The following is a 16,662-nucleotide window of genomic DNA, read 5'->3' as shown; positions in this document are numbered from 1 at the left end:
TGTCTTTACTTCATGACTTTACTTCTTTGGCATTGCCTCATTGTGTGTTTACAGAAGAACGAGGATCGCAGTTGTGAGTCAGAGAGGAGGAATGACAGGCGAGAGTAGGATCATGCAGGGCGCCTTTTTAACAAGTTATAATGAACTTCTAATGGCGGGTTTGGCTTCTGTTTTTGCTCTCCTGTCACTCATTTGTTGACTGGTATCCATATCTCTTGTTAATACATTTTAAATGGAACATAAATTATAGCTTTCATGCTGATAGTCCTGATGATATCTCCATTAGGAGTCACTTTTTTTTAAAATTGCAATCCACTTAATACCAAACCCCCCCCCCAAAACATGAGAATTCAAGACTAATGTACTCAGCTTTCAACAAGGTCACAGGGGCTGTGTCAAATAACAGTACTAAGCTACACTATATTTACACTCTTATTTCCCTTCATTTTATTCCAATGTAGCAATCTTCATCCAATAATGAAGAAGAGGCTGAAAGAATCAGGAAAAAAGAAAAGATCAGTCTCTTAAACTGCTGTTCCCCAAATCAAAACAGAAACGTGTGTGGTGTTTGTTTTTAATCTCGCGGGGGGGGGGTCATGTCATGTGACTTTCAGCAGCCGATACATTTGTTTTCTTTTAAGTTTTTGGTGCTGTTTGTCCACCAGCAGGATCACGCTTAAACTATAAGGCTCATTTTCATTCAGTGGAAGCCAAGCAGTTAGCGTCACCATGGCAACCTGTAACTGCAGTCGGAGCCTCCAGGCCAATCCAGATGAGCTTATTCGCCCGCTTCCCCTCAGTATGCGGCGTTTGCCTCTAATTTATTGTTGATCATGTGTTCCTGGGGTCGATGGTGAGATCAGTTGACCCCCCCGATATGAAGACAGTTACAGCACACTGCTCTCAAACATGCCAATCAAACAGTGGGTCTTGATGCGTCACTTCTAATTTCTATTGCGATGCTACTTCATCCATTTAATTTTTCATTTGATATTTGTGTTTTCATCCTTGAGCGCTTTGCTTTATACGCCCGTGTGTTTGTAATAAAGAGCTCCCAATTCTAAGTTCCTGTTGGTCATTAAAGTGTGTTGGAGGGTCTATCTTTTATTCAAAGGTTTGCCTTTATTGTCTGTACGACAGGTACAGTTCTATAATGGACTAGTGTAGAGTTCTGTATCAGCACGTACTTTGTTGACGTTTACAGAAAGTACAGCTGATATTCAAACTACAGGAAGTACATACAGGGTAAATGAAAAGCAAGTGTCCTTTGAGACCTTTGTAACCACAGCAAGCAAACACTCAGAAGCTTACCGTCATCTCGCTGTGCTGATCACGCCAAAGTAGTGTTATGTCAGCGAGCTGAGAAATAGCAGTAAATTGGGAATCTGAGAGGTACAAAGAGGTGTGGAGGGAGGATTTGAGGGAAGTAGGTGGGGTTGGGGGGGTCCTCTCTGATTCAGGCTGTACCTGAGGCATGGTTGGGTACATCATTATTCAGCGCAGCGCTTTGATGTTCGGGCTGGGTGGATCTCGGGGAGCAGGCAAGAAGCAGTTCTAATTAAAGCAGTAACAATGCAGCCCGAGATGCCCTGAAGAAACGAGGGCTTTGAAGAGTCAGTGAATGCCCCATTTAGAACCGGCTGCCCACAGATAACAGCAGATATTAGGTTGACGGACTCCAAGGCCTCTGTCGCAAAATGTGTATCTTTCGCCACAATTCATCGACTTCTCACTTGGTGTGTGTGTGTGTGTGTGTGTGTGTGTGTGTGCGATGAGTTCTCGGTGTCCTACTTTCTGGGCTCTTTGGTGGCGTTGTGGGCCTGACAGGAGTGACAGATTGAGATGGGCTGCTGGTACTCAGAGGCCAGGCGAAGACAGGAGCGCCTGGGGGATCTGGGTATGACAGGTAGGCAGGGGAGAGACAGAACTTCGTAATAGCAGCCGCAGAGGGGAGTTCTGAATATACAATAAAACATCCCCAATCTACATAAGAAAAAACTGTACTTTCAAACCTTAACGGAAATGTTTTACCTATGACAAAAAAAACACCCCCGTCGAGCTGTAGCTTGACTTGTATCACGCAGATTCCCCCCTTGTCCGCCAAGCATCATATCTACTGAGGCATACTGCACTGAAAGGCACAAGTGGGCTGTAGAGAGAGCCGAGTGATGCTCAGAGACAGTAGCAGTTCAAAGAGACTGCCTGCATAGAGAGAATGGTCTAATTTTAACTTGGAGACAGAGGGGCTCATGAAACAGCTCTCCGCCTGACTACAGCTCAATTATTCATCAACACAAGAAGTCTCTCAACTAAAAAGCCTGACACGATATTCATTCCCTCTTCGTCTCCCATGCTGTTTCATTCAGACACACACCACCCACAAATCTCCCCACCCTACCCTCGCCTTGAACTGTATAGTGCCCTCCAGGAATACAAGCTCGCTTTGGTAAAGACAAGTAAAAACACACACACACACACACACACACACAATTAGTATATAAATGCTGAAATCATTTTTAAGAAATGGCAAAACAATTCAGAAAAGTTCTCTCTTATTTTGGAAGGTAAATAAATATTTTGAATCCTGCTGGTCTCCTATCTGTTACTCAGCATGGCAGTCATAACACATCTTATCAAGCTTCATTGGAAGCCTCATTTGTTCTCCAGACTTTAATTGGATTTGTCAATTTTGAATGAGGATCATTTATTATTCAGATAAGTGTCCTTCATTGATCGTGTCTGGAAGAGTGAAAGAACTCAGAGTATTCCACATTCACGCATGTGCATCTTTGAAACCGATGATAAAAGTTTGCTTTGAGTTGATTTTTCATGTAGTTATTCAGCAAAATAATATGCAACTATCCTTGGCTTGTGCTTGTAATTTCTGATTAAAATCAATAAGATTATAATAAAATTTTTATATTGTTAATTCATTTCATCTTCATAACTTAAAACAAACATGTATTTATTGATCTAATAAAAGTATACTTTCATGAACCAAAAATAGAGTATTTGGAGAACAAAATAAAATGTAAGCTGTCACTCAAGCTTTCCACCTCTTAGTAGTACTTTAGATTTAATGTAAAATGAAGTAATAGAAAGTAGCAATATCAGAATATAGCTTGGTAACTAGCAGTGCACAACCATCAGTCAAACTATTAAAGCCACTGACAGGTTCAGTAAACAGCACAGTGTTACAATAAATCAGGAGGATTCAAATATTCAATTTTCATGATATTCAGCTGATTCGTTTGAAAGATATACTCTTTTAATTTAGTGGCCATTTTGCGGGCTGTAATTTGGCCGTAATTCATTTAAATCGGATCAAAAAATATTTGCAAAATATCAACACGTGTGTCAAAAAGACTCACTAGAAGAATGTAACGATCCTCATGATGTACTGCAGTACTGCAAGTATTGTACTCTAGATCTGTCAGTTTGAATGTTTTGGCTGATTTACCTACAAATTCCATTGTAGTAGAATTCTCCAGTTAATCAGGAGAAAAACAAGAAGAAGAAGATGTAAACTAGTTGTGTGGTATAAACTCTGAGCCCGCTTTAAACAACCTGCCACTATGATCAAGACAGACGAATGAAAACATTCCCTCAGAGTTTCTTCCTTGTGAAAGGTCTCAAACTCAAAGTGTCATGGCTCATCTTGACATGACACCGGGACATGGAACCAGGGTCAGAGTCGTTGCTGCTTTGGCTCTTTCACGTGAATCTGCTGCAGGTCACATGACTTCCCTTTGTACATAATCTCCTTGCATCTTGTGGGCCTTCTACAGATTCCTGGTCAGCACCTGCAGCGGCTCGCCTTCTCTAAGCCCCGACTGATGTGCAGATGCAGCACTTTGAGCCTGTTGAATGTTCATAATAAGTTTATGGCTTTGCAAGTCGCTGGGTGGCCTTAGGTAAGCAGCGCGACCTTGGGCAATCTGGGAGGGGATTTGCACCTGCTGAGATAATGACACCATGTAAAGACCGATCCAGACAAGCTGACAAATTGCCGCTGAGGTCGTGTTTTCATTGTGAGGCAAATGCACAAACGTGGATGTGTCTCTCTGTGTGACTACATGATCGTTATGATTCACTTTGAGAGCTCACACCAAAGCTGCGGAGGACAAGTGACTCGTTATTTATCTGTTTTCTGGGGCAAACGACAAATCGCAGTGTGGGTGCATAAATCTACAGGAGCAACAGGAAAAATGCAGCAACACACTCGTAGTGCTCTTCGTCTGCGAGAAGTACTTCCCTGAACATTTTTCATGGTTAAAAAAAAAACAACCAAAAAACAGATTCATTGTCAATTTCTGTGCCACGACGTGTAATGCGGCTGAACTTTGTGGTGTGTTTGTGTTGCTGTGGACAGCCGGCCGGATTTAGTAGGGGCTACGTTTATCTGTGACAGGCAGCAGGTGCTGTACATCATGTCGAGAGGAAGATAGGGACCTGCTGAAGACAGGCAGGTATGGTGGTGTTTAGAGATAAGGCTGTGGAGGCTAACTGTAGCATCTGACTAAAGAAAACATTAGCTGTGGAGACGTATTGTCCTCTCTGGAGACCAGTCAGGTTTAGACAGCATGTCAAAAAGTCTGGGGAACACTTACATCTGACATTTGACTAAAATCCTCCCTAAAAATGGATTGTTGAGCCTTACAGTAGCTTAGCAACGAGGCACGCCAGGCCCGTCAAGCTTCAGAGGTGTGCCAGACTGTATTTTTAGAAACTGGATGCTTTTCCAAAGCCAAAAATACAAAAGCAAGAGTGTAAGGTTTGTAGTATTTAAGCTGCGATTGTTTGCAGCTGAGCATTTCTTCCTAAGCCAAGGGGCATGTCACTAATTTCCTAACTAACATTAGTTTGTGCCGAAATCCTGTCAGCACGTCTGTGCAAGCGTCTGTTTCTTTAGTTTCTGCTCCCAAACTGGCTCTCGTTCGCCGTGTATTTTATGTATCTTTGAAAGGTTTTAGGGGTTTACTGCCCACATTCAAGTCAGAAACCCAAACACTGATGTTTCAAGTGCAGGATCTACAAAAGTCTGTCGTGAATCTGATAGAAATAAGTGAAATTACCACAAAGCTGTGGCAGGACTTGTGGCAACGTCAATGCAACAGAAAGAGAAAGTCAATCATGACTATATCGTTGTGGTGGACACCCAAGTCCCTGGTTTCACAACGTAGTGCTACGGTTGGCGGTTGATGTTTTGTAGTTAAAAAACAACAACAACGATCGTTCGTCACTGACAGTAGCTTCCTGAAATCACATTTATTGTTGTAAAATAAAGTTTTATGATGTGTCAACACAGTTAAGGTCTGGTTAAGGTTTGGGAAACCACAGTGGTTCAGTTAATTCTGCAAAACGCAGTCTTGTAAAGAGGACTTGAACCGAACCCGAACAACTGTCTTTTACTCTAAAGTCTGCTGAAGTGGACTTCATGAGTAACTGCCACGCATCGAGCGATAGTGCTGCCCTGGGAAATTTGTGTGACCACCAATAATCCTGTCTGATTGGCATAGTTTCCATGGTGTTGCTATGTTTAATACAATCCACCGTGCGAAATGATGCCAAGAGATTGCGTTCATTTGCATTTTCTTCCATTCAGGGAGAAAAGTTTTCAATTCAAAATGTCTAACAATTCATTTATTTTCTAAAAATATTATCGTGGATATGCTGGTGTTTAGGGATTTTTGTTTATCAAATACTTTTGAAATTCTGATTTCTCTTTGGCCCTGTATTTAAGACCGGCACGTTGATAATGTGTTGAAAGCTGATTTTAGCAGCCAGAATGTTAGCAGCTAATTTTTCCTGTTTTCTCCTGTCTTCAACGGCTTTAGGGAAGAACACTAAAATCCAACCAATGTTACCTGAGATATCCTAACTTAACAAAAACATCATGCTTTCGATCTGCGGTACTGTCTCTGAAATTAAACACAGCTGTAATTAACGACATTAATTATGGCCCTGTTCCATTTAGGTGTATCAGAGCTCTTGTATTGTTCAAGCTGACCCACTGGAATGGTTGTGACACAAAATGAAACCCAACCATAATTAATGTTACCAATTACACCTGTGTTTACCCTGCTATGACATCAGAATGGCTGTTCTTACTTCACACCACCTTTACTGCGCTTGTTTGAGAACACTGAGCCCTTAAAAAAAAAAAAAAATGTAACTCTTCGTCCGTAGCCATTGTGTTGCTGTTATAAAAAAAAGGTTGAAGTGAAACTTCACCTAAAAAATGGTCACTTTCAAGAACTCAAAAAATAGGTTGCAAAGCTCAAAGACATTTTTCCATCCTGCATTATTTTGTGACTCCTGAATGCTGACAGCCAGCCTTATATATTTAGCTTGAAGCTAACAGCGATGGCTAACACCAGAAAAACTGCCCTAAAACCTTCAAATCAAGGTGTTTGTGGCTTACTGAGCATCTGGCTGGACAAATCAGATATGGAATATTTCCCAGTTGATGTACTTGAGTTTGTGAGCAGACATTTGTGGGTAGTTTTGTTATTGTTTGCCACAAGCTGCTGTTAGCTTCAAGCTATGGCTAGGTGGCGTCACAGAGCAGTGATACAGGCAAGGAAGAAATGTGAGTTCAAAGCCGTTTTTAGACACAGAACGCAATGAATTTGTGGTCCAGTCGAGGCAGGAATTTGCAGTCTTGTCTGTGTGAAATGGAGGCGTAGTATTTCTTTCCAAAAAAGCCGCCATTTGTGTGGGCGTAAAAATGTGACGCGAAGTACGAAGTTGCGCGTGAACAGTGCTGTACCACGTGTACGTCAGAAGAATATTCTGTCCCGTGACAGTCTGGGAAACCTGGAAGTGTCCCAGTCCAACCTCCCTCTGCCGCTGCTGCTGTTGTGGTCACAGACTCGGTGGTGCTTTTTTCCTATGTCTTTCAAGTTGCTAGTGACCCGCTTCTTCATCGGGCGATAGCCACGTCGACCAAGCTCCTCTGCAACCTTTTCGTACAACAAGCCATCCCTCACAGTCCCGTGAGATGGTTGTCCACGGTCCTCTCGGCCGTGATGTTTAGCAGCTCCCTGATCTCAGCGGCTCTTCAAACGATCATTTTGCTGAAGTGACGATGCGTCAAAAGAATATTCAGCCCCATCACAGTCTGCAAGCCTCAAAACAGCAGTTCGCCGCTCCGGCTGCCAGCAGCGTCGGTGTTGACATTCTTGGAGGTGTTTGATGCGGGAAAACTGGCACGCGTTTTGTTTGAGTTTGCATTATTGACTCCTTTCCCTTCCTCACACCAAGCCGGCACATTAACGGCTTGGATTCACATAGCAATGGAGGCCATAAGTGTACCCTCAGAGGAGGAATATTGCTGGGCTAAAACTGACCCCCAATTTGCCGCACTCTGTCTGAAACCTCGGACCGAGCTGCAAAAAGACGGGCGAATTAGCGACTCGGTTGCCAGTGTGAAAGCACCTCAAGATACCTTTTTGTGAGTACTTTAAAAGCAAAATACAATTATCTCTTTAATGTAACCCAACTATTATTATTATTATTAATGAACATTTTGCCAAAACATGTTGTAGCCTGCTCTCAGTTAAAGGCAGGATTGTTACAAACTGACAAAGAAGAGGCAGAGGCTCACACAAGCAAGAGGACTAAAATACTACTAGACTAATGACACAATGAGGAACAGGTGGCAGGGCGTGAGGGGAGGCTAGGAGCTGATTGGATGAGAGGGGAACTGGGGGCTGGGCTGACGAGAGCTGATGCAGGGCAGGTGTGGGTGGGAGGAGAGTGGGAAGGGAGGAATACACACAAATACATGATGGAAAAAAAAGAAACTATAATCAAGGGTCACAGGGTCCGAACTGAAAATACAGTCCAGACGAGACAGTAACATTAAGCTTGAGGTCATGGATCGTGTGCTTATCTCACCGCTGCTACGTGAGTGTATTCCGTTTTTGTCCTCTTTTGGAGGAGACGGACAGCAGGACACTGTGACTGGGATGTATCACAGGACGCTCCACAGTTTCCTGGCAGCATGGAAACCAACCAGGCACCCCCGCTCTTCTCAACCTAGCAGTGCTGCTATCTGCTGCCTGGATAAACATGTGTCATGGTATGGAAAGCTTTGCCAGCACCCTTCAGCCTCACCGCCTCCTCCACCTACCTCACCGTGTGTTCCTCTGACAAGAAAATGTCATCCCACATGCTAATGACATGTTTTTGCCTCAAAGATATTGCTCGTCATGAAATCGCTTTGATGTCCCCCTTCAGTTTTCTCCGATATAGGAGTTCAATTGGAGTTTCACAAGTTTGTTTTTCGTGTGTCGAATCTTGTGTGATGGTTTGTCAAGAATAAAAAAAAAAAAAAAATCTCAGCGCAATGCATCATCTCTTTAGAAGCTGAACGCCAGGGAAGCTAAGAATTTGGCTGCAGGCAATGAAGGCAAGAAACTTTTTTTTCTTGCTTCGTGAAATAAGCAAACCCAAAAGACACAGCATTAATTATTCACCCTCCCTGCACTAGTCGCATATTCTGATTATGACTGGAGGTGGTTACACAGTGTCTGTAAGGTTGCAGAATAGGCATGACAGGAGTTCAAACTCTAATATGTTTGCTGCCTTGATGATCTGTAAACTGCCTGCAGGGCATCAGAATGAGTGGTAATAATTCATCTGGAGAGAATGTAACCTATTTCACGAGCCACTCCCATGGAAGGAAACACACGGAAATGACTAGTCCCATTATTTTCTGAATGATGGTCATTCTGCTTCCCTCCTTAAATGACTGATTACGGGGTGAAGCTGGAACTGCTTAGCCCTATCTCTGCACTTATGTAACTTACTGTAAGCCATATGGAAGGAGAGGCTGATGCTTGAAACAAGGGTGTTGGCCTTTCTTCATTGATTACGGATGAGCAGGATTTTTCGGTTTCTGCCAAAGTTGAACATCTCTCTGCCAGAACAAGCAGCCTGAAGGTTGGGCCTGGAAAGTTACCGATGACTGAACGCAATGGAATTATGCTATTGGGGTGGTTTTGGGCCAGCCCAACACAATCATCTTTGTTTTGCTGGTGCACGACACACAACCACTATGTGCTGGTCACATTGCTGCGGTAACGGCAGAATGGTGCAACAGTTTACGGAGAGTAGAGAGCTGACTCACTGAGCAAAACAGTGCAGCCACGGTGGAAAGCAAAAGAAAAAAAACATTTACTGCCCTCAGTGCAGGATGATATCACAGAAAAATACATGACGTGACCTGTTATCGCTGCGAGAAAGTCAGCATCAGGGAGTGGGTGGGGGTGGCGGCTGACAACAAATACCAGACATTGCAGGGAAGCGGAACTTGCTCAAGTATTAACAGCGAGTTTAACAACTTTAACCCCCCTTGAAATTTTAAAGTCTGTCTTTTTTTCAGTCTTATTTGATTAACAGTAAACAAAACAAACAAACCTTTATGGCTCGGTAGTGCTGATGGTGACCAGCAGGTGCATTCCATTGAACCACCTGGCTCGTGCTCGTCCACGCTCGATCACGTTAGCGCGGTAGTCAGTAATTTTTAAAATCTTAAACCAAAGTGCGTGTGTGAACAAGCGGATGCACAGCAGACGTGGATTATACCACATGACGTGTTAGCCTTCAGTTGCTATTAGCATTGTGCTAAATATACGTTACTGAATCTTACTGCACTCTGGAATCACAAAGAAGTAATACAGGAGGGAGAAAACTAATTTATGAGCCCAAGACACTTTTTGGGTGAAATATTTCTTAAACTGAGTGTTTCTGTTGTTGTTGTTGTTGTTGTTGTTCCTAAACCTCACCAGACCTCAATTGTATTGTCACATCATAAAACGTCATTTTCCAAAAGTCATTCTAAATTTAAGAAGCTTTCGTCTCGAATAAAAATTAAAGTATTTTTCGAAACTACAAAAAAAAACAACCCAACCTAACTGCCACCCATGTTGTTGAACCAGGGATTTCATGTGTCCACCACGATTAGTGTTGTTCCCATGGTGCCAGCATGTAATAATAATAATACATTTAGTGCAGTGTAAAGAGCAGTTGTACTTTTCGTGGTTGTTTTGGGGTTGGGGTTGGGAAAGGAAGTCAAGGTGGAAAATTCAGGGGAAATTTTGGCCAAATGTTGCACTAAACACAAGAAACCCAACAAACAGCAGGAGTTGGCTGTTTGGGTCCCATTTACAGCAACATGTTTTACAAATTTAATCCAAACCACCCAACCAAGTGCTTTTTGTTCCAGAACCAAACCCAGCAGTGAACAACTACATTACCCGAACTGACAAAGATTTCCTGGCCTTAGGGGCTTTCTGTGCCAAAATATAACCGAACCTTAACTCATTACGTGATAATTTTCAATATTTATTTTTTTACCTGGCTTTCTAAAACTACAAAACAACATTAAATGCTGTCCAGAGGGCTACAGCGCTGAACCGGGGATTTGGTGTCACCACTAAGACAATCCTAATGGACTTTCTTTTTCGCTGACATTGTTTGTGTCACATAATTCTGACAGATGTTAACATGTTGTGGTCATGTTACATCGTTCTATTAGATCAGGTTGCTCAGTGACAAAAACAAACATCTTGTGAGTTTATCTCTGAGGCGCATTTCCTCAAGAGTACCCAAAGAAACTCACTTCCTTGTGGTAAAATGTGGTAGCAACCCTTCCCGCCACAGTCCTCAGTTCAAGTCTTTCCTGCAGTGTGGAAGTTAAACTGAAGAGTCGTAGTCTTGGCAGGCCGGCACAGAGAGGAGTGCACTGTGAAAACTGGCATGTTGACGCTTTCATGCCACTGTCACGATGTTCACAAGGTGCCCTGGAGGGGTGTCACAACGCATTCCTCTCACTTAGTAGAGCATGTCCCTGTCCACAGTCAGACGGCATTCCCCTCCTGCCATCTGTCTCTGGTATTACAGTCACATGCAATAGTTATTCAAGTCATCCAGGTTCAAGCTACTCTCTGAGCTTGCTGCTCACCACAAAAAACAACATGGATCTGTTTCTTTTCATTACTGTGAATGCGTATTATAACCAGATTAGCAGTGGAGGTAGTGGACATGTGTCCAAAATATCTCTGGTTTGAAGTCAATCCACTAAACATCCTGAATGCGGTTGTGCTGAAAAATGCCAGCTGGAAGTCATAATAAGAAACACAAACAAGCTGCAGCAGCTGATGCTGTCCAGCCACTAACCTCACAATGATTTGCATGTGAATAGAGCTGCTCTCACATGGTAAATATGTTTTATTGTTAAACTATTAGTGGTTCAGGCTGCTTATTTCAGTCTAAGCACTGGAACAGATGAAGAGGAAGTCCCTATATAGAAATGTATGTGTTGAACGACTCACTCTTCCACACTAGCTGAGTCTTCCCTGCCTGGTGCTGGCTGCTGTGACGGTGTCAAAAGTACATTTGTCATGTTTGCAGTTTCCTAACCAATGTGCTTCTTCTTCCCCCTCAACACCCCCCGTCTCCTCACAGTGTCAAAGGCGGTTGAGACGGCACCACATGGTGAGTTGCACGTGGTTTCGATTACAACCAGGTTGTACTTTTAATTTGGGAGGCAGTGAAGACGTCCTCTTCAGTGCTGGATGATAAGCGCACACACAGGCTTTGGCACTCCTGTCACCGCTGGAGCAGTTTTGCACATGGTCACATGATGCTGTTTCATTTTGCTCATGTGAGTGTGGTTATGTGAGTCAGAGGAAATGGTTGAAAGGTGTGATGAAATCTATTTATGCCAAGCCAGCAACCAAGTAAATGTTATTTTACCAGGAGATCAGTTTCATTTTTCTTCACAGAACATGCTGGGATTCCTCACTGCTCAAAGAAGCCCATATTTTGTTTGTGCGTCTCTGCAGCAGAACATTTGTTATATGCAACAGATATGAAAGTGGAGGATATATATATATATAAAGAACCTAATTGCAATCAGGACTTAAAAGGCCGGTACTCTGTGGAGATGGCGAAATATATGATGTGATGAGTGCATAAATCAGAGATAATGCATTGTGTACATTTCAGATAAGATGGACACCATTTGTCTGCTTCCATTTGGAGTCCAGGCACTCAAGGCAATTTGACTGCAGTGTTTCTCCAAAGAGGGGATCCATTAGTTATTGGCAGAATAGCTCCCGGCCAATAAAATACACTGACACACACATTTGCATCCCATTTCCGCTCCAGTCTGGATCCCTTTACATGGTTCATGCTTCTGGGAACACATCTTACTCCTGTATTAAGCAGGAATACATGAACTCTCTGGAGTTTCTTTAAAGTGAGGATGAGCCACACAGGGACTACGGTTAAAGTGTTCATGAGTGGCTATTTGTGGGTATTTGATGTGTCACCTTGGAGATGTCAGTTGACAGCTGTTCCATGCACAAGCTGGGCTTAATTGGCGGGGAAATTAGCCTGACCTTGACTGCGGCGGTGCAGCCGACGAGCATCGCTGCCTGCCACTTGAAATGACATTGTTGTAATTTTCGACAGCAGCGAGCAAACACTCTGAGCATTAATTATATGGTGGAATGTGCCTCGGTGCAACAGACGCACACAGTGAATACTTATGTAAGCTGTCACTCCAGTCTCCATAGTAACTCGCAGCATTCTAACACATGCCTCCTCCGATCTACCACCTCTGAAGTGGGCTGTTTCCATGGTAACCGGGCAGCTGCCTTTGGTGATGGCTCTCATGAAATGACACCCGCTGATAACGCCGGCTCTTCTGAGTCTCCAAGAGGGAGGATGGATGGGTGGGTGAGCAGTGTGCTGGGATATTAAGGAGAAAGCACAAGGCAATTATTTCCAGCAGAAACTGAGTCACGTACGCCACTGCACGGCTCGGGTAGTTTACCTGGCCCTGAGGCTGGCAACAACAGGAACACTGTTCTCTCAGCTGCATCGGGACTGGCATGATGAGCATGATTCATGAGTCCAAAAAGAAAAGAAAAAGAAGTGGCAAATGTTTGAGCTGTGCCTGCGAGGTTGAAAGAGCTGCATCAAGAGAGCTGCATGCACTACCATCTGCTGCGCTCTTTTATCTTCATAGGCATTTTCCGTCTCCTCACAATCTACAGTTTCCATCTTTGACCTTTCATTCATATCAGAACACCAGTCATGTGTGAGAGACCCTGTTGCATCAGGAGCAAACTGTTTGTGGTTAGAAGTGACTGTTATTCATCACTGTTGTGCAACATCCTCAAATAACCAGATACCGTTCTTGGCAATCCTAACTGACATTGGCTCCGAGTCGAGTCCGCCTCCTGACAGCTGTAAACTGTGCAGAGTGGGTTCAGTAGGTGCAGTCTGGGTGTCAGTGGGCAGATGAAACTCCAACCTGAGTGTGTGTCTCCTGCCTGTGGGCTAATGCAGCCAGCACACTGCTTTCCTAGTTGGAGAAAATAGCTTTGGCACCAGCAAGCAGATCAAAGTGATCAGACAAGTAATCACCCATGAGTCAGAAGGAAACCAGCTGAGGGGAGGTGTGTGTTTGTGTGTGTGTGTATGTAGGGGAAAGGCCAGAGGAGCTTTATGCTACTTATTTAATCCCTCCTTCTTATTTTTACAGACACATTAAAGAGTGTGTTGATAGCTATAAGTGTTCAATCCTCCTACAGTGTTTCAATCTTTTCTCCCTGAAATGTGACTTTGAAGTTAAAGGGTATTTTCACTTTGACTGAATCAGAAAATCACCCAGTGAACACTGTAATTTCCCCGTGTGAGGAGAGCCAGCTGTGTCACTGCATGTCTCTAGCAGACACGGGGGATGTTTAGTGATTCTACACTCGTTTCAGATTTAAATTTGATGGCCTGGATAATCTTATGTTTCTGAAACTGAGACACATCACTGTCACAAGCTAAACAATCTAACCGCAGTGACACAGATGCGGTCAAAAGTCATCCTGAGAAAGAATGAAAGGGGGGGGGGGGGGGAGAAGAGCCCAAGCATCAAGATAAAGGTCAGCACACGCAAGAAAAAGACACAGCGATGTGAGTTTTTAGTTTGGCTGAATATCCACGTGCTCGTTTTTCAATCCGACTTTCATTAACACCATCTGGTAGGAAACAGGGCTCAGCTCTGCCCTCTGCACTGATGGAGCTTTAACAGTGAGGCCGAGACACGTTTGAATAATTAAAAAAAGGTTCCTGAGAGCCCTCTGTCGTGCCTTTGTGTCTGGATTAGCTGGCAATGGAGAAATGTCATTAGCCAGTCGACTCACTGGGAATTTCACAGTGAGTGTGTGAGTGTGTGTAGCCATGTTTGTGGGGTCTGAAAACTAAATGTGCTTCATGAGGTCAAAATGCTGAATCCTTCAAAATGAAGGGGACCTCAACCCAAAAATGATCATTTCTTTGTCAGATACTCATGATAGCTGTCTTGATTTCATACTTCTTGGTGAATCCAGACTTCAGAAATCACCAAGCTAATGGCGTCCATTTAGTAACAACAAACCGTCTGTTTACGGTGTTTCAGACGCATCGAGGCCTTCTTTAATCAGCAGCAGTGGGTCAGGTGAACGTGGTGAAATGGTGTCTTTTGCGTCCGCGTCGACGATGTCCTCCTGCGGACAGGTTGAAGCTCAGGTGATGTGTGATGAGGAGCTGCAGTTCCTATCGGAGCAAGACACTGCACCTCGGTACCCAGCAAGGTGCCACAGGTGGCACTGAGAGCAATTCTCTCGTTTGCAGGAGCGCCCTGATCACATTCACACAGTTACACATTCACACCCTGAAGTTGGCCACTCTAACCACAGTGTGGCTGATGCCACTGAGCAGCTCCACTGGAGTAGTCGGGCAGCCAGTGGTGGTAATGCGGGTGGGTCCAGTGCTGCTTCTCCACTTTCCCCACCCAAATGTATCTTTCTGGTTCTGGGGACTGAACCAGCAACTCTCCAAGTAACGAGCCGATAACAAGCTGGGCTGCTGCTGTGGTTAACCACAGACTCTCGCTGAAAATCATCAGGAGACAGTCCCTTAGATTTGGGCGCTCAGCCAAATGGTCGCCTATCACCTCATCTCTTTATCTTTTTGCCTCTGTAGGAGAAGATTCGCTGAGGGATGAAACTCCATCTCCGTCAAAGTTGTGTTTGATAACAGGACCGGAACGTAACTGTCTGCAACACACTTTCCAGCAACTGTCGTAAAAATTTGTTGTCACTGAGATACAAAGACACTCTGCATGCGGTGCACAGTGTAACTTCTGGGTTCTGTTTTCCGAACTCTTGCGTCACCAAGAAATCAATTCCACAGGAGCTCAAGACATCTAACAGGGAGTGACTGATGACGAAATGACCATTTTGTCCCTAAATATCACTTTGAATTATCATCTGAGGATGAGGATTTGTTTGTAGACATAGGTTAGAATTAAGCTGAAGGTTAGGCATTTATACGTGAAGGGCACCGCCTGATCTGATAGAAATATTGAGGATGACCACCAACTGAGCGTAATGAGGTGGTGGCAAGACGTCTGCACTGACAGTCAGTTGGGATCCACTTAATCCTTGGTCCAGCAGGTGCCATTAAGTGTTGTGTTGTAGTTTACCCAACATTCATCATTCACTGCACAAGAACTGGATTTAAATTCACTGTTGGAAAAGAATATTTGATTAAGGGGATGAAACCATTGTCCATTCAGATAATGTCAGTGTAATAAACAGAACTTGTCTCCTGCTGAAAAGCTATTTTTGGGAACAACAACAACAACAACAACAACAAAAAAACCCAAACGGCCCCCTGATGGTGGTTTTACTCATAGTTTAAAAAAAAAGGCAACCAAGTCAAAAGAGTGGAGTTGAACGAGGGGATTTCTGTGCCCACTGCGTGAAACAATTGATCAACACTGACATTGTTTCCATGGAGGTAGCAAGTAATATGTTTCATGAGTAGGTGGTGTCGAGAGGTTGCTGTTCCTTTATATTTCCTGTGAGATCTCCCTGCTTGGCTAAAGTTAGAAAAAGCTTTTCCTTACGACAAGTTACGAACATCAACTGTATGTTCCTTCTACAGGTGTTTGCTGCCTGTGTTTCATTTTATCTGAAACACTCAGTGGTCGTAGCTCCCGTCCCTCACTAACAACCAGGCAGACAGTTTAATTGAGGGCAATTAAAGTGCAGGTGCAAGTGAAAGTATGACCCAGTCAGAGGCAGCCAGCGTAGGATGTTTGTTGGGGCTCTGAGCCAAAGAGGAAGTGGTTCTGCTCATGAAGGCATGGTTGTGAAAATACAGTACACAAGCACAGATGGCCGCGATGAGTCATGTCACAAGGTTTCCTCCTTTCTGCTGGATAATCCTCATCAATTAGCTCCATTGTCAGCTGGCTTTTCTTGCTACTGGGATTGATGGCTGGATGTGTAACGGCAGAGAATATAGGCCTATTTTCCTTTGAACAGTGACTCACCCGTCGGGGAAGAAAAATCTTTTATTGTTGGAGGTTTGCTCTTCAGTGAGTTTAGATGATTTATTTATGAAGCCGCAGGCATTCACAGCTAAACCCTCCCACTGTGTGCTGTCATGAATTGAGACGCAGTTGCATCATACTGGTTTTTGCCAGTTAACACCAAAGGCACACCCAAACGGGTATAAAAGCTCTGCTTGTGGGAAAGATGGCAAACAGACGCTTACCTGTCCATGTCCTGCTTTCAGCGTTTGAATGAGGTTTTGTTATCG

This window comes from Aulostomus chinensis, chromosome 16 (genome assembly GCF_037954235.1).
Source record: "Aulostomus chinensis isolate RoL2024-O1b breed Wild chromosome 16, RoL_Achi_v1.0, whole genome shotgun sequence".
NCBI lineage: Eukaryota > Metazoa > Chordata > Actinopteri > Syngnathiformes > Aulostomidae > Aulostomus > Aulostomus chinensis.
This window is presented reverse-complemented; position numbering follows the sequence as displayed.